Source organism: Vicia villosa, unplaced genomic scaffold, assembly GCF_029867415.1.
Source record: "Vicia villosa cultivar HV-30 ecotype Madison, WI unplaced genomic scaffold, Vvil1.0 ctg.000358F_1_1, whole genome shotgun sequence".
Classification (NCBI taxonomy): Eukaryota; Viridiplantae; Streptophyta; class Magnoliopsida; order Fabales; family Fabaceae; genus Vicia; species Vicia villosa.
Genome location: NW_026705161.1, coordinates 1,093,391 through 1,116,941, shown reverse-complemented (window position 1 = coordinate 1,116,941; position 23,551 = coordinate 1,093,391).

Genomic DNA, 23,551 nt, shown 5'->3' with positions numbered 1-23,551 from the left:
CGTGTACCAATTGTGTACCGGTTGGTGTAGCAAAACGAAAAACTAAAAAAATTGGTACGGCTTCGGTGCGTATTGTACGCGTACCTGTACCAGGTACGTACCCGGTACCTCTACTTTACCAAAAATGGAGTACCTGTGCTTCACAGGTTTTTTGTAATATGCATTTGGAGGATAAGGACCATATTTTCTTCAAATGTGATGTGATTAAGGTTGTTTGGAAAGAAATTGGTGTGTGGGTGGATTATCCGAGATGGAATGAGGAAGAATGCATTCCGTTTTTTATGGCAAATTGGGGGTGCTTTGGTTAGCCACTTGTTGGATTATTTGGTTGACAAATTGGGGGTGTTTTGGTTCGCAAGTTTGCCAGGTGGTTTTTACTTTTGCTAGGTAAAAAGCACCCCGCAAGTCCTTTACTAGAGTTATACGCAAATCAGAACAGAGAGTGCAGGAGTGCAGGGTGGTTCAGAGCAGAGCAGGAAAATGTTGAAACTTGCGAGGTGGAATTCACTTGGCAAACCGTAAATAAGCTAATAAAAAAATGATATATTTACATTATTCTAAATATTAAATTATTAATATTTAAAATAATATAAAAATAATAAATTATTACTATCAACATTAATCAAATCATAATATTATAATATCATAACTACCATAAATATATTAAAAATAGTAATAAATATTAGTAATACAATATTTATGTTACTATAATATTTATGTTTATCTAATAGAGAATAATATTTAAAAAAAAAAGGGATTAATCCTAGCCGTCGTCATTTTTCTTCTTCTTCTATCCCCTATAGAGGGGTGATTTAGGATCGATTTTGATTCAAAATCACCCCTCCAAATCGTTCTTGTTTCTCTATTAGTTAAATAAGTGATTTTCACATATATTTAGTGTTTTTTTTTGTGATTTCGTCATTTTAGTGTGTCATTGTTTGTTTTGATTTCCCGTCTTTATGCGGTGTATTTTGTTTTTCTATCGTTGTGTGGAGTGTTTATTTGTTTCAGGTTGAAAGATGAGTTTTGATCTAGTGCAGATCTTATATATGACTTTGGTGTCATTAACGCTACAGATCTGGAGGCATATATTTCAGACATTTCAATATAGTCATAGTTATATTCGTAGGCCTATGCAATTTACCGTTTTATGCTATTAACATGGATGTTGTGAGTTTGTTTGCAGATTCATCCTTTTTGTTTTTGGCGATTTTTAATTTGTATTGCAACAATGTACTCTATCGATTGGAATAAATGAATATTTTATTTAATCAAAAAAAATAGAGGATAATAATATTCTGTTTTCTAAAATATAATATTTAATTATTTAACATATAATAAAAAAATGTTCTGTTTTAACAAATAATATTAATATTTTGTTTTTTTATAACAATAAAATATTCTGTTTTATCAAATAAATAAAAATTCAGTTTACTAAAATTCAGTATATTCTATTTTTACATATTTCAGCATATATTTCTACTAATTTCAGCATATATTTGTTCCCATTTCAACATATATTTGCACCTAATTTCAACATACAAAAATCATACAACATATTTTTATACCCATTTCAACATATATTTCTACACATGTTCATAAAACATACATACCCGGATAAAAGAATTTCTAAAATAACAAACAACTTATAAATATGGGTACCTTTGTAAATGGATTTGATGAAAAAATAGAAAGCAGATCCGAATCCAACAAATTTTTTGAGTTTTTGGATCTTGATTTTGTATTGAAATGGAGAGAATTGAGAGATATAAAGGAGTTGGGAAAGGGTTGGCACTACAAAAAAATTGCTCTGCAGCGACGTGGATCCCACGTCGCAACATTAACAATCATGTCACAACCAAACAATAGCGACGTGTGCTGCTATGTCGCAGGAGCACGTGTGGCAACTCAGTAGCGACGTGGAAACCACGTCAGAAGGTAGCGACGTGACTCCCACGTCGCAATAAAGTTATATGGGGAACATCCCCCTGCACGTAGAGTAGGTGTGGCAGGTGTGGGGGGACTGTGATATTGACTTCTATAGCAACGTGTGTCTCACGTCGCTACTTTGAATGTTATTTTTTTTTAAAATTAAATAACGCAGGATTAATTGTATTTTTATATAATAAATTAATTAATTTATATAATAAAATTTATATATAATAAAATTTATATGATAAAATCTATAAAATATAATTTATATATAAAATTTATATAATAAAATTTTATAAAATAAATTCATATAATAAATTTTATATAATAAATTCAATTAAATAAAACTAAAAATTTAAAACTAATATTTTAATGAATTAAAATGTAGAATAAGTTACATAAATATAAATTTAAAACAAATAAAATACAAAATGTTTTTAAGAGGCATCATCATCATTCGAAAAATAATTATCGGGATTAAAATCATTATCCACTCCGTCATCCTCCGGCTCTTGATGAGGAACATTACTGTAATTTCCACCTCCTTGCATAAATCGTCTCATCTGCTCCTCCATCTCAGCTTGCTTCTTCATAATGCCCTCTATCTGCCGCGCATGTTGTTGCTCCATATCAGATTGCTTCTTCCGCATCATCTCCATCTGGGCCTCATTTTCGCATCTCGCCAATTGCCTTATTAATTCAGTTTTTTCCCGTGTCAGATTTGGTTGACGCGATCCACCCTCTCCATCCTGAACTCTTTGAAACAGATTGCGATCACCAGCTCTATAGCTGGACGCCAAATTTCTAGCCCCAAAAAAGCAACGATTAGGCCCTTTTTCTTTAATAACCTCACACCAAATATAGTGATCAACATCAGCATTAAGCGGCTCCCCCTCTGCTGACATGTATTGAGGATTATTTTTCAGAAAAATTGCAAGCAATCTATCATATTCATCCTGCACACATATTCAATAAAAAAATTTAAGTTAAATATTTACATGCATATTTAATTATACTAAATAAATATTTACATACTATAAATTAAAATATATTAAAAAGTTGCCACGTGATTTTCACGCCACAACTTATGATTTGCCACGTGATTTTCACGTGGCAATTTATCAATTGTCGCATGACATTCACGCCATAATTTATAGGTTGCCACGTGAAAATAACGTCACGATTTTTTTATTAAATTAAAAAAATAAACAACGTAAATTTCATTACTTACAAGATACAATCTCGTGCGCTCGTCGACAAAACCTCCCGATCTCCTTGTCCGGGTCCTCGAAAGCAACTCAGGCATCAATGGTTTTCTCCCCAACTCCTTAGCCTAAATAATATAATTAAAAATAATTAGTAAAATATATTATGAATAAAGATATAACTTAAAAATTTTAAAATTTTTACCAATCGTCGGGCATGCTCCGCGGTACTAAAACTTCCAACTGTATTGACACAACCCCCTTTTCAGATGCCCTCATCTTCTTAAAAGTTTCTGATTTAGCCAGGAATTCTGGAGTCCTCCAATATGTATTTTAAAGTTTGTATTTTTTTATTTTTTACTTTTTAGTAGCAACGTGACTCACACGTCGCAACTGTTTTTTAAAAAAACCAACCTCTGACTTCTCTGATTATAACGTTGGATTGATTTTTTTATTATAAAAGTTTGTTGTGACGTGGGAATCACGTCGCAACTACTCACGTGAAAGACACGCCGCTAATATATGTCGCAGGAGAACAACTTTCTTGTAGTGTGGAGAATGAGAGAAAATGGGTTTGAAAGAATAAGAGTTTGAGAAGTTTTGAATAATTGTTTAATTTTGTTGGTGGACAAAAGAGAAAGACGCATGTGATATATAAAGGAAACTTGTGAGGTGAATATCACCCCGCAACTTTTCTGACTGTTGAGATTTGCGAAGTGCAAATCACCCCCGCAACATTAATGTCAGAAATTGTACATAACATTCACCTACCCCTTTGTCAATCAATGACTGCAATTAAAGCTTTCCACCCACTTTTTGAAAAATATCTTGCGAGGTGGCTTTAACCCTGCAAATATTATTCTGTTGGAACTTTGCGACGTGGGGTTCACCCCGCAAATTCTTTTTCCCCTTATGACATTAAATTTCTCCTGCCATTACTGACACATCAATAATTGCACAAATAAATTTCCCCCCAAATTTTTTAAAAACAGTTGCGGGGTGTTTATCACTTCACAACATTCTTTTGAAAAAAATTTAAATTTCCCTCTAACTGTTGCGAAATGGAAAAACTTATAATATATTTTTTTAAAAAAAACTGAGTTGCAAGGTGAATAACACCCCGCAAGTAAGTTTTTTCCAAGGTGATTACCACCTGGCATAGTCACCTGACTAATGAGTTATTTTCTTGTAGTGTTTAGGAATGATGTTTGAAATATCAAGATTTTGATTTAGAGGTGGTCTTCCTTTGGTGACATTGCTTATTCCAATTGTAACTTTTACGATTTTAGTAAATACCATTTGTCTTTTATGTCGTAATTGTAATTAGTTTGTAATATCGTTTTTTGTCGGACTCGTTACATTCTTGTGTATCAAGGTTGGAGAACTCCTAATTCTCCCATATATTAAATTCTTGCTTACACCCAAAAAAAAAAAATTTTATTATTTCATAAAAAAATGCAAATCAGAATAATACAGCATTAACTTTGGAATCAATTTTGGTTGGTGTTACTTCTGGCCATATTATTTTATAATACTAACTATTAATGGCATGAATACGTTCTGTTGTGACTTGTGACAAAAGGAATACCCAATGACTGAATTATATTCATTCGCTAAATTGATTATGGTGGATGGTTCATAAAATGAAGAAGATTGAGAAATAAAATAAAAAATTGGTTGAGAAATAAAATAGAGTAGTCATAGCTTTAACATTCTGCATTAAACCCCCCTTTATAAAGGTGTGGTGTTTAAGCTCTCTCTTTGGTGATCTTCCATCACCTCATTAATCATCATACATTCATTTTCAAAGCATAGCACGTTCCATGTACCCTCCAAAACGAACAGGCACCAGTAAATGTCATAGAATTTCAAAACATGAGGAAACCATGTAGTATAACCAGCGAATTTTTGTGTTGTCTTGTCTTCGTTTTTTTATTCAGATACCAAAAAGAAGAATCAAATTGAAACCAGTGAACGAGTGTTCACTACATAGCCCCGATGCCAACCTCTTGTATTACAGATTTTCATCATGTAATAGCAACCATCTATATTTATGAAAGATTCTACTTTTTCTTGAAAAAATGTATACTGATGCTCCAGAAAATGGTGGTAAAGGTAGTTTTCAATGGGCGAGGAAATAGTCTAGATCGCGATGAGATTTGGTTTTCTGTAGTATTTCTCATTACTGACAAAGGTATATATATAGTACATAAGAATTCTAATTTTTTTAGTAGGAGCATTAATACAGGTAACCTACTAATTACAAATTGATTAAAAAGTAAATATACAATAATTTTATCACAACCCCACAGTTGAAGCGGGAGGTTGACAGACGTTTAGATTGTTCCAAAATTCATAAAAAAGAATTTTAGAAAAGTCTATAGTGAAGATATCAACAATCTAGTGCCAAAAAGGAACATGAGTCTGAACTCAATGTGTCAAGTACTCTGATGCTAGACATAATTGTTAGATAAGTAGATAGCACTTTTTTTTTCCATAAATAACTCTTGCATTAAAGAATAGAGTACTAGGGGTACTCAACCCTTACAAGAGAAAAGAAATACAAACAGTATGCAGCCCAACCATGAATGCTCTCTTCTTAATTACATAACGACGGGTTTTTGAACCATTCATAGAAGTTACACAAAATTCTCTCTTTAGCTACTATTGCCAACCACCACCAAGAATGCCACAGAATTGAATAGAACAGTTCAACGCTATCGAACTCCGCATTTTTGAAAATTATTGCATTACGGACCCTCCAAATGCACCACCAAACTGTCATCCAAATTGCTGCAGCTCTATTGCTCTTCATCTTTCCCTTCAAGTTCGAGACACCCAAACGAATTTGGCTACAACAGTCCACCGCCTCCACACTGTCCAGATCCAACCACTTCATAACAGCCAGCCAAACCCCTCGGATCTTATGACAAAGCATGAATAAATGGTTCGAGTCCTCGGTGATTAGTCCACAGAATGCACACAAAGCCTCGTGATTATGAACGATAATTCCTCTTCTAATTAATAGTTTCCTTGTCGGTAAGCCATTGTTCAATAATCTCCAGCCAAAGATTTTTATTTTGGATGGAACATGGGCCTCCCAAATCAGTTTCAGACCGTGACCTATTCCCGGATCCTCCACACCAGATTCTAGCTCTTGGATTAATAAATTATAACATGACTTTACTGACACTGTCAATAGAAACATAACTAACATTGGCAAGGGAGTACCAGAACTCTTAATAAGTGGGGACAAATATATTAGGAAAAGGGATATGCATTGATAGTGTAAAATATTTTTACACTGTCAACCAATCACAACCATGTATTTAATTAAAACAAAATTTTAAATTAAAAAAATTAATATGATATGACAAGTGTAAGAATTTTAATTGGTTGTATGTGTAAAATTAGTTTACACCATCAATGCACTACCTTTAAACTCAATAAATAAATATATATATATATATATATATATATATATATATATATATATATATATATATATATAAATATATATATATATATATATATATATATATAAAAGTATATCTAAAAATAGATCTTGCTAAGAAACCATTTAGCAAGTGTATATATATTATTTGTCTCTAAAAAAATTATTGTGTAGATAGACATAGTTTAGGTGGATGAATTAGAAGTGGAAAAGTGTCAAATAATAATAATTAATGTGCTTAAAAAAAATAAAAATAATAACTAACGTGAATCTGTGCAAAGGAAGAAAAGTACAAAAGAAGAATCAACATATAGTGTGCTATTGGTAGAAATCCCTAACTTATAAAAGGTTCGTGTACGAAACTAGCGGACGACAGAAAAAGTGCCTTCCATTTACGTTACTCTTTACCACTCCTTTATCAGATTCTTATTTTCACACTGTTCAAATTCAAACCTCCTCGACTATTTTTTTTATATATAAATAGATGATATTACATTGTCATTTGGAAACCAAGACTGTGAGTTATAGCAAAATAAAACAGCCATTTATCATCATGGGAAGTGGTAAGAGGCAGAACAAGTCTTCATCAGGTTTCTTCTCTATTTTCGCATGCTTCACATCCAAGAATAAGCATGGAGCAGGTTACTATGATTATGATACCGGGCGCAGGACATGGCCGAGCGATGAAGACAAAGGTAACTGGGGTGTTGCTGAGCCAAATATCAACTGGAAAGCTGAGGATTTCATCCGCAAATACAAGAATCGCGTCTCAGAATCAGAACGCTATGAACTTGATCCTGCTGCCTAGGATGCATAGAACTATCAATTACTAGCACCATATGTAAATATTTCATCATTTACTATTTGTCGCTATATTTTCATTTATTAGGTTAATCAGTATCAATTGCACAAGTTCACAAGTTCAACTTATATTAACTATGTTGCACAGTCAATCTATGTATATAGTTGCATCATGCATGGTCGATCTATATATATAGTTGCACTATGTTCATCTTTTTTTTTTTTAATGTAATATATAATAAACGTGCTTTCAACTCATTTGATTTCAATGGCTTTATTAGCAGTTTTATTTATTTATTGTTCTTGCTCAACTATAAATGAGTTATTCAATAAAATTCTAATTTCCATAGCCAAATACCATACTAATTATCTCAATTCTCTGCATGAAGACTGATCAACAACTTAGTGTCTGAAACCCTTATAAACCTTAGGGTTTTGTTTCGGCAGCAGCGGCGGCATGCTGCCGCGTTTATGTGTCTTGGACTCTTGGAAGTGAGTTTCCATCTTTCTTAGTTTCCAATCTTTTGGTTCTTTGGTGTGGTGTTCTAGTTTGTTCTGCCGCCTCCTTGCTTTCTTCCTTTGCCTTGTTTCTTTGTTTCTTACCTCTGGATTTTTGTTGCAACATCACCTACTGTGTTTTTGTTCATACGTCCTTTGGCTTTACCACTCCCCCATGAGCATGTTGCACCTTCCACAATTAGACCTTGAAAATAAATAATAATTCAAAAACAAATTAATTATACCTTAAATTTTTTAAACCAATCATCTCTATTTGGAACTTCTCCAAATCTCGTCCAAGCATCTTTATACATTTGCTGAATCACATAGCTCACACACTTTGCAGCTGTCCGACTCGGAGTAAAACTAAACAACAATAATTTGAATTAGAATGCGTTAAATATAAATTTATATTAAAAAAGTAATTGTAAACTTAATTAAAAAATTATAAATAAGATACTTACTTATTTTTGACAGGCGTAATATAATATCTGCCATCGACGATTTGAATCTCATCCGGATTATCGTCCCCCTGAAGATTATCGCCATCCAACAAAACATCATCCTCATCCTGCTCAATATCATCCTGATCTACCTCCACATGATCATCCCCGCCTGGAGGTATATGTGTGGTAGGTGAGGTACGTGATCCCCCTGTCTGCTGGAAGGATGGGCGCACCTGTGTCGGATGTGTGGTGCGAGATCCCCCTGTCTGCTGGAAACCTGGGGGGACCTGTGGTGGAAAGCTAGGTCCAGCACTCTGCTGGTACGAATAACTAGGTCCATCACTCTGCTGGAATGGATAGCTAGGTCCCCCAGTCTGCTGGAATGGATAGCTAGGTCCCCCAGTATGCTGAAATGAATAACTAGGTGGGCTAATAAAAGATGGAGAGGAGAGTAATGGCATAAGAGGCTGAGTGTTGGCCAAAGACATGCGGTCTAGCTGAGTCCGTGGGCGGGGAGATACTGTCGTCTGAGGTGAGTCGCATACCACTACCCTCGGACGTCTACCTTTAGTCTTCTCAGACTGGGGTCGCATTTTACCTATTTATATAGAATACGCAATTAATCAAATATATAAATATTCAAACCACACATTTTCATTAATATATATCTTCATTAAAACATTCAATAGATGGTTCATTAGTATAATTACAAACACATGTTCTCATTAATATACATCATTATCATTATCATCATGCTCTTCATCCATATCATTCTCATTATCATCATGCTCTTCATCCATATCATTCTCATCATCTGATGTGATATTCTCATCATGCTCTCCGTCGATATTATCTTCAACCAACAATATAGACGCATCAACTTCATACCCCTCAAATGTTGTATCAAACAAACTTGTAATTTGTTCAACTGCAATCACCTCATTAATTGGTCCAACTTCATCAACTTGGAAAGGAAGATCTTCCACTAGATCGCCACTTTCGATATGGGCCAATGGTTTTGTTTTAATTACAACACAACACCCTCGTTTACGTGGCACTAATGAAGGATAAGGAACATAATAAACTTGCTTAACAACATGTGACATTATGAAAGGGTCATACTCTTTGTACCTTCGCCCCATTTGAATATCAACAGTACCATATGTCTTGTCTATTTTGGTGCCTTTAGTTGGATCATACCATTCACAATAAAACAAGACAAATTTATTTTCTGAGTCCAAGTAATTGTATTCCAACTCATAGATATGTTTAACAAAGCCATAGAAGTCATCTTCACCCCCATCTGTAACTCCTTTTACAAATACACCACTGTTTTTGGTTTTTTTCCCTTCACTCCAAGTCTCAGTGTGAAATTTATATCCGTTCACGAAATATGTGTGCCATTCGTTTGTGCTTCGATTAGGGCCTTCAGATAAACTTCTCAAATGGAGTATTTCGGAAGTCGGTGTAACAATGCCTGACAATCTATGTTTGAACCATGTTGGAAATTGATCATGAATGACACTGGATGTTGATTGTACACCGGTACTTTGAAAATAGAAGTTGTTGAATTCCCTAAAAAAAAACACTATAAGTTTCAAGGTTATTTTCACACTATAAATAAAATAAAATAGTTGGGTATACTTACTCAAGATATGGTTTAACTTCAACGCAGTTGATCAAGACATGAACATGTGCAGATTGCATTTCTTGCTGGGTCAACCAATGAACAACCTTCTTTCCAGATGGACGACCTGGAAGCCCGAAGACTGATAAGGTGAATTGACTTCTCTCATTAACATTTACAGGATTCCTTATGATTCTTGGAGTTAACACCAAGTTGTTGAAATAATGACTGCAAAAATGTGTTGTCTCCCGATGCAAGTAATGTGCACATATTGATCCCTCAACCCTTGCTTTATTTTTCACTGACCACTTATAATCACCCATAAACCTTTCAAAGGGATACATCCACCTATAATGAACATGTCCTCCAAGATAAGCTTCATATGCAAGATGCACAGGTAGATGTTCCATGGAGTCAAAAAAACCAGGCGGGAATATTTGTTCCAACTTACAGAGAATGACTGGAATATTTTGGTCCAACTTAATGATGTCATCCACTCTTAAAGTTGACGCACAAATATCTCTAAAGAAATGACTAATTTCCGTTAGTGGATTAATCACATGTTTGGGTAGAGAACCGAACGCAATTGGTAGCAATTGTTCCATAAAAATGTGGCAATCATGACTTTTCATACCATGCAACTTCCCAGTGTTAGCGTCGGCAAACCTTGCTAAATTTGAAGAATACCCATCGGGCATCCTCAATTCCTTTAACCATTGACAAACCGCTTTAGCTTCTTGTGAAGTCAGAGTGTAACAAGCCTTGGGTTTTAAAAATTTTCCATTCGGTTGACGCTTCAACTCCAACTCTTTTCGATTACACCACTTTTCCATGTCTTGTCTAGCCTTCTCATTATCTTTTGTTTTGTCTTTAACATTCATCACTGTGTTAAATACATTATCAAAAAAATTCTTCTCAATATGCATAACATCAAGATTATGGCGCAACAAATTATCTTTCCAATATGGGAGGTCCCAAAATATACTTCTTTTTGTCCAATTGTGGTTGACCCCGTATCCTTGAATTCTAAATGCTTTACCAATATCTGTGAATTTTGGAAGTACACAAACTTGTTCCCATATAGCACCTGGTGACAATCGAGGTGGAGGATGATCTCTTACCACTTCGTCTTTTTTGAAATCTGTCTTATTTTTTCTATAGCTATGATTTCTTGGTAGAAATCTGCGGTGACAGTCAAACCACGAGCTCTTCTTCCCTTTTTCCAAAGTAAAAGCCTTAGTGTGTTCGATGCAATGCGGACAACCCATTTTTCCATGCTGGAAAGTCGTTAATTGTCCACATTAAGGCAACTCGCAAAGTAAAGTTTTGTTTACGGGATATATCATATGTGCATTCTCCAATCCACAACCTTTTCAAATCATCAATTAAAGGTTGTAAGTAGACATCAATTCCAGCTTTTGGACTCGACGGGCCTGGAATGATACATGTCAGAAACATGTATGGTTTTGTCATGCACATCTCGGGAGGGAGGTTGTAAGGTGTTACAATAACTGGCCAACAAGAATATGCAGTTCCCGACCCTTGGACATATGGAGTAAATCCATCAGAGCATAATCCCAGCCTGACATTTCTAGGTTCTGCGGCAAAATCAGGATGCATCCGATCAAAGTGCTTCCATGCCTCGCCATCAGATGGATGTCGCATAGTGCCTGGAATTGTTTTGTTTGTATAATGCCACGTCATATGACTTGCACTATGCATTGAAGCAAACATTCTTTTTAACCTTGGTATAATCGGGAGATAAAACATGGACTTCACTGCTACACGTGTTTGTTGACGGTTAACGGCTTTACTTTGGACTTGATATCTTGGACTTTCACAGAACTTACATTCCTCCAACAATCCATCATTAGTACCAAACTCATTGTCATAAAACAAGATGCAACCATTAGTGCAACAATCAATTTTTCTTGCACTTAAACCCAACCTCGACACTAACTTCTTTGCATCATAAAAAGTTTTAGGCAAGTTGTCTTTCATTGCAGTTGAGTCCAACATCATTTTTATGAAGAATTCCAAACACCTATCAGGGACATTCCAATTTGCCTTGGCAGCCAATAATCTCACACACATTGATAACTTTGATTCTGACGACCCCTCAAACAACGGTATATTCATCTCATTCAACAACTGATAAAATCTTTGTGCTTCCTCATTCGGCAACTCTTCCCCATCAAAATCTTCAGGTTGATCATAGGTCACATTCACACCGAAAGCATCCTCAACCATGTCACCAATCAGATTAAAATTTTCCTTGTATTCCATAGTCGGACGACTGCTTGAAGCATGCGTATTGCTAGTCTCTGGCACGTTCATCGGCAGTTGTTCACCATTAGACGTCCAAACCCAATAATTTTCAATGAAACCTCTTCTATACAAATGACGTTCTACTTCCTCTGGGTCACTAATTATACGTCTACAATCACATTTAAGACAAGGGCACCTAACTCCCCCTTCGCTTCGACAACATTCCTGAGCAAACGCCCACTTTATAAACCCATTAACTCCTTCTATAAAATTGGGTTTAAGTCCACTTCTTCCTGGATACAATCTATCGTACATCCAACTACGATAGTACAAATAATATTCCATACTGCACATATTCAATCATTATCTTTTTAGTAACTATAATTAAAATTTAACTATATTAAATCATTCAACCTACTACATCACATCATGTAACTAAACAAATTTTAAAACAATATTATTTTAAAACAAGTTATATTAAAAAAAATACTACATCACATTGTTTTTTTCTATACAATGGTGTTTTCTATATCAAATTTGTAATACATATAGACAATTTTTAAAGTAAAATTATATATAACAATCAATTTTAAAAATATTTCAACATAAAGTAAGATTTTATAATCTATTACTATAAAGTCTTTCAACATGTTTTTTTTTACTCTCGTGTTAAATAATTAATCTATTTATATAAATATCTTTTGCAAAATATTTTAATTTCTAACTTTTTTTTAATTTTTTAATAAAAAAATTAATTCCCCAATCTCTTCCCCAATTTCATTTCTCCAAACTAATATAAAAGATTATTATAAATTCCCATAAAAAAATATTATTATAAATTAATAATTTTCTAGAAAATATTTATTTTTATATATTTTTAATAATTATCAATCAAATTTATTATTTACTATAAAAGAACTATAAAAAATTATTATAAAAAACATTTCACTTTCTAAATATAAATACATTTTAACAAAAAAAAAGTAACAAATAAATATTCTGTTTTTTATTTAAATATAAATACTTTTTATTTAAAAACATTTCACTTTTTAAATATAAATACTTTTTATACATATAATATTCTGTTTTTTATTTATAATTTTTTAAAAATATGTTTTTAATAATATATATATCTATATATAATATGTTTTTATTAAAACTAATATTCTTGTTTTCAATAAAAAAATATATATATATATATATATATATATTATTTTAAAAATTATATATACAAATTATTTCTATTTTCCTAATAACAGATTAAATAAAAAATAAATGTATATTTTATCTTCAATAAAATATAATTTTGTTAAGACAGATTAATGTATACTATATTAAATTAAAACTAATAATTTTGTTTTCAATAAAATATATATTTTATTTTAAAAATTATACATAATAGATATAACAGATTTAATATAATATCTAAAAATTATATATAACAGATTTCAATAAAATGTATACTAGATTTAATAACACATTAAAGTGTATAACAGAACAAATTATACCTACAAATACAAAAACTATACCTAATAACACATTAAATAAAATATAAATGCTAAAAATACCTCTATCTTCCTCTATTATTTCTTCAAATGTTCCTCTGGAAGCTCCTTCAAACACAAAAATAATACCTACAAGAAACAGATTTTTGTTAACAACAAAATTATAGCATAACATATTTTATAAAATGAAATAAGAAATTAAAAGGGTTTGGAGATATACCTTGTAATTGAAATGGTTAATTTGGAGAAATGAAATTGGGGAAGAGATTGGGGAAGAAGAATTGAAGAGAAATGAAGAAGAGAAATGAAAATGGGTTTGAGAGAGATAATGGTTAGTTTGAGAGAAATGAAGAAGAGTTGATGAGAGATGAAACTGTGTGAAACACGAAGGAGATCTGGGAAACATATAAGATATTCAGCGACATGATAGCCATGTCGCTATTTTCACACATTAGGATCATGTCGCAAACCACCAACGGTTATATATTTACTGCAAAAGCTGCAAAGTCTGCAAGTCAACGACGTGTATATCACGTCGCTAGTTTCACACATTATGATCACGTCGCTACCCCAGGTAACGGTCAACAAAACTGTAATCATTGTCTGCTTGAGTCAGACAACTTTATTAGCGACGTGGAGATAATGTCGCTAGTTTGAATGTCAAAATTTTCAAACTCCCCCCATTTGAAATCCACCGCCCATTTTTATTTTATTTTATTTTTTCAGTTAGCGACGTGTTTCTCACATCAGTATTTTTTTAAAAAATAAAAACACTAACACACACAATAGTAATGTCATCTGTAATATTTTATGAATATAGTATGTAGTGACGTGATTAACACGTCGCTGTCGCACGCTCGCGAAAATGTGAACAGAGTCGCCACCAATATATTTATCCCAAAGAGGGAAAGGAATATCAGAAAACCCAGAATAACAGAAAAGCAATCGCAAGAGAATATAACAGAAAAATCAGAACTTTCTCACCTATATCATTCTGCACTTGACCATTGATGCAAGGGTTAGCCGATTCATTCTCCCTTCAATTCTCTTCAATCACCCCTTCACTCGATCACTTTCACAATCCTTCAACCAATCTTCATCCACTTCCCCACACCATCTTCCCCGCATCAATCTTCGAACAGAAAACCAGAAAAATATTATGGCAGCATAACAGAAAAGAGAAGAAAGATTCAGAATCTAAAACTCACCTTCAACCGTGTAACAAACATCCCCCTTCAATCTCTCTCCATCTTCACTTCTCCACTTCTCATTCTTCACCACTTGCTCTACCACCTTCAATCCCCCACTCTCTGAATTCACGCACCATTTGTCACAGATTCACCATTCATCATCTTCATCACCTTCTTCAATCTTGAAGACTCCTCAACATCTCTCAATCTTCACCCTTCTTCAACCTCATCTTTAATCATCAATTCAACGCAACTTCAATCCTCTCTTGCTACCCGCACGATTTCAGATTTCTGCTTCAACCTTCATAAACATCATTCTAATTTCTATTGAATCTTCATCTTCACGCTTCAATTTCATCATCTTCGAATCACCGATCTCAATTCTGCAGCAAAGAGCTTTAACATTCTTCATCACCATAACCGTTTTCTCAAATTTCAATTATGCTTCAAACCTTCAACAGTCATCGATCCTCTATTGCTCTGCAAAATCATCGCCGCACAAGTTCACAAACCTCTCGATCTTTTTCTTCGATCCGCGACAGAGAAACAACCTTCAAGAACAACTCGCCATCAATACCACGCAGTGACTCCATAGTGATCTTCATTCTTTTGCGCTCTGCAACAATGGCGGAGTATCACCGCCAACATCTCGTCAACGAACGCAACTTTGTGAAGACGCAAGAGAATCTGAGATGAGATGAGATTGAAGATACCAAGACGAGAATGAGGCGGAGGGTCTGAATCGGAGACGAAGAGATGAGAGAATTGTTGTCTCGCGGTTGTTTCGTGACGGCGATTGAGAGGTTGATCGGAGAAGTTTATCCACGCCGCCGCCGTTGAGTGCTCGGAGATGAAGAGGAACAAGTCTGAACGCCACAACGAGGTAACCCTAATTCCCCTTTCTATTTCGTTTTTTTTATTAATTTCATTTAATTAAATTTTGTTAATAAATTCTGAAAATAAATTGGATCACAACAAAGCTTGGGCCAAATTGCAATGTGCACCCCCATGAGGCCCATACGCACTTTTTTGGTGTGCTGAAGAAACAAAAATCTGTAAACAAATCACCATTGGGCCTGTCACGAAATCACTGCTAACCTCACCCCCCTGATCCATGTAGAATTAACTAGTAATATAGTTTTTTTACTTAGATTTTTATGCCTCTTTTAGGTAACAAAATGCTAATTTTTCTCATCATTTTCTTAGACTCTAATCTAATTTTTGACATATAAAAATGATCACAAAAATATTAGTTTAGGCTAATTATTTTATTTCTCTTTTGCTTGGTTTTGAATTCAATTTTCTTTCATAAAAAGCCATAAAAATAAATAGTATCTTTAATTCAATTTTGCACTGTATTTTGAATCATTTGCTTTCATGTTTTGTGCTATATTTTCAAGATTTGTGTGTAATTTTGTACCATTGTTTACTTGTGATTTTTACTTGTAATTGTGGTTTCACTTGTGTGTTCCTTTAGATTTAGGACCCATAATCCATAACTTTTAGGTTAGTCTTCCCTTTGAAATCCTATAATTTAGGTAGACTTTAATTTGACGATTTAGGACTTAGAATCATCTTTTAGTTCATATTAGATTAGGTTCTTTTCCTTTTTCTTTTCAACTTTAAAACATTAATAAAGGACGACGCGAATCATGCCCTTTTTTTTAGTGTGAAAGAAATGATTGGGGTGTAGGCCCCGATGTATGTTCTTTCCCACTTAGCGGAAGAGAAATGATTGAGGTGTAGGCCTCGGTGTATTTCCCAACCGTTATTTAGAGAAACGATTGTGGCGTAGGCCTCGATGTGCATTCTCTAAATATTCAAAAATTGTATCTCATTTAGAGAAACGATTGTGGCGTAGGCCTCGATGTGCATTCTCTAACTATTCAAAAACTGTATTTCATTTAGAGAAACGATTGTGGCGTAGGCCTCGATGTGCATTCTCTAAATATTCAAAAAATCTTTTTTTAAGGCATGATTCAAGTCACAAATTAATTTCCCTTAAAAGACACCTAACCAAAAACACTTCAAAATATCTAATAAAGGCTCAGAGCTAATCAAAGTGAGGAAGTGATGCGAAGCCTTGTAGTGGGTTTTCGTCCATCATGGAATTACACCTAAAAGACACAAACCAATTTTCTCTCTTCTCTCTCTTGCCTCCGAGGCATTCTTTCTCTTGCCTTCAGGGCATTCTTTCTCCTAATCGGACACGTTATTTCCGCTCCATTCCCAGCTTAAGACTCCAGAGGTCGAGCAGCGGAGTGCGAATGTAACTTCGTCCACTAAAAAACACAAAAACAAACAAGAACTAAAGAGCCGAACTACGGCGCTCTGATTCCTGAAAAGGATACGTAGGCATTAGGTCGCGGGGCCTAAGCGAGCACAACTATTTATAAACCTTATTTTTCCCCGTGTTTCTTTTCTTTCATTTGCATGCATTCCCTTAGTAATTAAGCTTTAGATTTATACACCCTTAGAATAGAACAAACATAGGTGGATACCATCGAGTACGATGGGCGTGAGGGGTGCTAGCACCTTCCCCTTGCGTAACCGACTCCCGTACCTTATCTCTGGTCGCAAGACCTTTTCTTATCCTTTCTTTATTCTAGGTTTTCTGATATTCCTTTCCCTTATGGGATAAATATATTGGTGGCGACTCTGTTCATTTTCGCGAGCGTGCGACAGTCGCAACAGCCATAATTTTAACACGTGATAATCACGTCACTATATTAAGCAGCTGGGGAGCTCATTTCTTGTAGTGAAGCACCATAATTAACCTATTATTTATATAATAGTAAAATTTATTTTAAATGCTAGTAAATTTTCTTTTTTTTTTTTTGACAAGAGGAAACTTAACGGATTTCATTCAGCAAACAAGATTTAATACAAGGAGGTATAGTATTAAAGATACTACGCCTAGACCAAGAATTGGCGGCCTTTGCTAACGTATGGGCAACCAAATTCGCTTGGCGCTTAATGAACTTTACCTCAAAGTTCGAAAACAAAACCAACAAATTCTGAATATTCTTAACAATAAAGCTAATAAAAATTTAAAATGCTAGTAACTTAAAAATATTTAAAAGTAATTTTTTTCTATTTGCTAATAAATAAATCAACTCAATTAAAATATAGGTGATAGTTTTAAATTTTTAGCAAATTAATATATATGTAATATATCAATAATTTATTTTTATTTTAAACGGTCACAAAAGTTGAAGATAAAAAATAAAACATTTATTAACTTGAAAATAAATAAATCAACAAAATTAAAATATATGTAATCATTTACATTTTTTAACATTTTAGGTCAAATAAAAATATAAGTAACAAATCAATAATATATTTTTATTAAAAATGGTCACAATAGAAAAATAGTCAAAGATAAAAATATGCTTTTATTTATAAAGGATTTATTTATACTTGAAAATTATTGGTAAATATATTAGAACGTTATACTTTTTTCATCAAATTAAGTTATAGATCAATATATTTATAATTATATAATGAATAAAATTACACTAAGTCTAGAGCATAAATTAAAGACTATGTATATAGGTTATTCAAAAATAAATAGTGAATAGAATTATATCTATTTTAAAGTATAAAATAAATATATTATAAATAATTTGGAATGTTCATTTGATTAAAAACACAATATGAATTTACATCTATATGTTCATTCGATTAAAAATATTAAAAAATGTGTGATTATTATCTAAATATTAGTTTCGTTAATTTATATTTACAAATTAAAAATTGTGAGCATTTAATATAAATTTCACTACAGTGACAATATTATAATAATTATAGCGCCTTTTAAATATTGGCAAACTAAAAAATTAAATATTATTATTTATTTATTTATTTAAAAATAAAATGAATCAAAAAAAAAAATATTTTTATTTATACCAAATATTAGTATAATAAATAAAAAAATAGTTATGATAAGATTCTCTATTTATGGAATTTATAAATATTAAGTATAATAGAAAAATTCAGTATGATGCTCTATATATGAAATAAAGAAATCTGAAGCGTTAATTAAATCAGAAGGTTAATATCGTTAGTTCTCGTTTCTCACAATAGATATCCGTTCTCACCGGATACGCTCCCATATATATATATATATATATATATATATATATATATATATATATATATATATATATATATATATATATATATATATATATATACAACAAAATCAAAATTTAATGGTCGTGATTCATTGTTCTCATTTCTCATAATAACCAAGTGTTCTCGCTTGAGTCGTCCCCTATATATATATATATATATATATATATATATATATATATATATATATATATATATATATATATATATATGAGAATGCCATATTTATATGAGAATGTGAGAATGAATCCGAACCATTGGATTTTAAAATAAATGGTGGAGATTATGGGTGAATCTTTTTTTTATCTCTCCTACTTCATTTATTTCAAGATGCAGGAGAGAGAAAAAAAAAGATTCACCCATAATCTCCACCATTTATTTTAAAATCCAATGGTTCATGTTTGAGTTAGAAAAATGCTTTGCATTTATTTCAAAATACACTTTGTGTATTATTCTCATTATTCTATTACAAAGACCTGTAGCTACCTTTATATAGTACACTTTGTAAACTGGAAGTATAACTAACTACCTATTGTACTATACTAATCACTTATTGTACAATACAGTAGAGAATACATATAAAAAGGAATGTGAGATAAAAACCAATGTAAGGTTTTATCTCCTAATACTCCCCCACAAGATCAGTGTGGTGGCAGTGGAACCACTTTGAGCTTGTTCCTTAGGTCATGAAATGTTGCTGTTGAGAGTGGTTTAGTCATGATGTCAGCTAGCTGAGCTGAGGCAGGTACATGTTGTATCTTCAATTTGTTTGCCATGACTCTTTCTCTCACAAAGTGAATGTCCAGCTCTATGTGTTTAGTTCTTGCATGGAGGATTGGATTGTGTGAGAGTAGCACAGCACTGAGGTTATCACACAGAAGTATAGGAGAGAAAAACTTCACTTTTAGTTCAGCTAACAGTGATTCTAACCAAAGAACCTCTGATGTAGTGTGAGCCAAGGCTCTATATTCAGCTTCTGCACTAGACCTTGCTACTAGGGTCTGTTTCTTAGAACTCCATGAAATCAGATTAGGACCAATAAAGATGCAGGTACCAGAGGTGGATCTTCTGTCATCTGGGTCATTAGCCCAGTCAGAGTCACTGTATGCCCTTAAAGAGAGAGATTGGTTAGCAATAGCAGGAGACAGTAGTAAGCCAAGGGAAGATGTACCACTTAAGTATCTCAGAATGCGTTTTACCATACTCCAGTGGCTGTCCAATGGATTGGCCATGTATTGGCAGGCTTTATTCACACAGTATGCTATGTCTGGCCGTGTGAGGGTGATGTATTGAAGAGCCCCCACCACAGATCTATACATAAGAGGTTCTTGCATGACATCACTTCCAAATTTGCTGGGTTTGCAGTTGCTGAGCATAGGAGAAGGAACACCATTGGCATCCTCCATGTTAACTCTGGCCAAGAGGTCCCTGATATATTTAGTTTGAGTGAGGATAAGAGAACCATTGGTTTGGTATTTGACTTCCAGGCCCAAAAAATACTCAGGTTTCCCTAGTTTCTTTAGGGCAAACTGATTATGCAGTTGATTGATCAGTTTATGAATGAGATGTGAGGAAGAACCTGTAACCAAGATATCATCTACATATACCAGGACATAAATAACTATACCTTGATGATTGTAAGTGAAGAGAGAGTGATCACACCTACTAGCTACAAACCCAAAGTGAAATAGTGTTTGATGCAGCTTCTCATACCAGGACCTTGGGGCCTGTTTTAGGCCATATAGGGCTCTATTTAGTTTGCAAACAAGACCCTTGTTATCTGCTTCAAACCCTGGTGGCTGCTGCATGTAGATTTCCTCTTGTAAGTTGCCATTGAGGAAGGCATTGTTAATGTCTACCTGTTGAATCTCCCACTTATATTTCAAGACTAAGGTTAGGATGACCTTGATGGTGGCAGGCTTTATAACAGGGCTGAAGGTTTCATGAAAATCAAATCCATATTGCTGATTGAAACCCTTGGCTACTAACTTGGCCTTATGTTTGTTCAGTGTACCATCTGAATTTTCCTTCAACTTGAACACCCATTTACAGCCTATGGCTTTTCTATGGGAAGGAAGAGTAGTGAGTGTCCAAGTGTTTTTGGATACAAGAGCATCATACTCTTGTTGCATAGCTTTGAACCATTCTGGCTGAGCTAGGGCATGTTTAATGTTTGTTGGTTCACAGTGAGCAAGAAATGTTTTTGGTTTGAGGTGCCCTGTCTTTCCTCTTGTGAGCATAGAATGTGTATTAACAGGTGCAGTAGGTATGTGAAGAGAGGACTCACTGGTTTGTGGAGAGATGATGGCAACATCATGAACCTGTTGAGTGTGAGCTGAGGGACTGTGTGTGTTATTAGTAGCATTAGTTGTAGGATTTAAAGGAGCACTTTGTGCCTCTTGTGGAACAGACCTTTGTGTATTATCTGAGCTGTTCTGTACCTCCAGACTTGTAGAAAGGGACTTGGTGGGTGTATGAGCTGGGGAGTTGTCAGTGAGGTTGACAGGTTCAGAATAGGGCACAGTGGACTGAGCAGTGTTGTTGTTGTTTGTCTGTGTATGGTCACCATCAATAGGTACACTCTGCTGAGTTATGGAGAGAGGAATGGACTTGCAGGGGCCTGCTGTACCAGATGTACTTTTTACTGCAGTGGTTGGGAACATGGTTTGATAGGGAAAAGTCCTCTCATCAAAGGTCACATCCTTAGAAACATAAATTCTGCCTTCTTGACTAAGGCATTTGTATCCCTTGTGAAGGGGTGAAATTCCCAAATACACACACTGAGAGCTTCTTAGTTGTAATTTGTTTTTGTTGTATGGTCTCAAGTGAGGAAAGCTAGAACATCCAAAGGTTCTGATTGTGGAGTAGTCTGGGAGTTTCTTGAACAGGGCATGAAAAGGTGATGTGAACTGAGGTAGAGTAGGTGTTGGGAGTCTATTAAGCAAGTGAACTGCTGCAGTGAAGCTATGATCCCAATATTCCATAGGGAGATTGGTATGAGCCAAAAGAGTGAGCCCCATTTCCACTATTGTTCTATGTTTTCTCTCTACTGTGCCATTTTGGTGAGATGTGTGAGGGCAAGTGAGTCTATGTATAATACCTAGCTCATTAAGGTATTTTGAAAAGGGTCTATATTCTCCACCAAAGTCAGATTGGATGGATTTAAGTGTGGTGTCAAACTGTGTTTTCACATAGGTAAAGAACTGCTTGAATGCTCCTAGGGCCTCAGATTTGTGTTTTAGAAAGTACACCCAGGTGTACTTAGTATAAGCATCAACAAAAGCTATATAGTAAGAAAAGCCTTGACTAGATGGATTAGGGGAGGGACCCCATAAATCAGTATAAAGTAGTTCAAAAGGAGCAGAATATATAGTTGATGATAAAGGAGCATAATGTCTATGAGATTTACCTAAGCAACAAGAATTGCAAAAATCAATAGTATCTTTATTGCTTAAAGAAAGATTACACAGTTTGAGGACAGTTTTAACTGCTACAGAATTGGCATGGCCTAGCCTATTATGCCATAGAGAAAATTTATTAAAAGCAGAGTCTAAGGTATGTTGCACCTGTGTAGAATTAGACAAACTAGCAGTGTTTGCAGCAGGTTGCAGAGTTGATTCCAAAGACAAATTGGGAAAACAATAGAGGCCATTGGCATCAAGAGATCCTTCTAGGAGTACCTCCTTAGATGCCTGAGATTTGACAAAGCAACGGTTAGCATGAAATTCAAAGAAGACTCTATTATCCTTAGCAAATTTGGAAACAGATAGTAAATTGCGAGTAATGCTAGGAACATGTAACAACTCAGATAAGGCTAACACAGGATAAGGTGCAGTGTGAGTTTTAATATTGGCTGTGCCTACAGAAGCAATGTGTAAAGATTGTCCATTCCCAACCAATACTTTATTGGAGCCAGTGTATGGTTGTATGTGCCTAGTGTGAAAATTATGAGGAGTAATGTGATGAGAGGCACCTGAGTCAGCGAACCAGGCCTGAGATTCAAGATTGTTTGGGACGGAGAGATTGTCTTGGTGAGCCAATAGAGCTGATGCGTGAGTGGAGTTTGTTGCTTTGTCTTTCTGATCCTCAGTAGAAGTGGATTGTTGATGTGTTTTGGGTGGCACAGGCTCAAAATTCTCATCATACCTGTGCCAACAATCAATCACGGAATGTCCATACTTGCCGCATAGCTGACATGTAGGACGATTGCCAGGAGTGTATGTGCCACGAGCTCTGCCACGGCCACGTCCTCTGGAATAGCTGCTTCTTCCACGCACTTGTTGAAAGCCACCTCTGGTGGTTTTGTTGCTCGAGTTTTCTTCAGTGTGAGCAATGTTTGCCGTAGCAGTAGTGATGGCAAGTTCTTGACGATATTTGTCTAACTGTGCCTCTTGAACATAAAGAAGAGCTTCGATATCATAGATGGAGGAGAGTTCACCTTTGCCATAGGTCATCATCACAAAGGGATTGTATTCTTCAGGAAGACCTTGG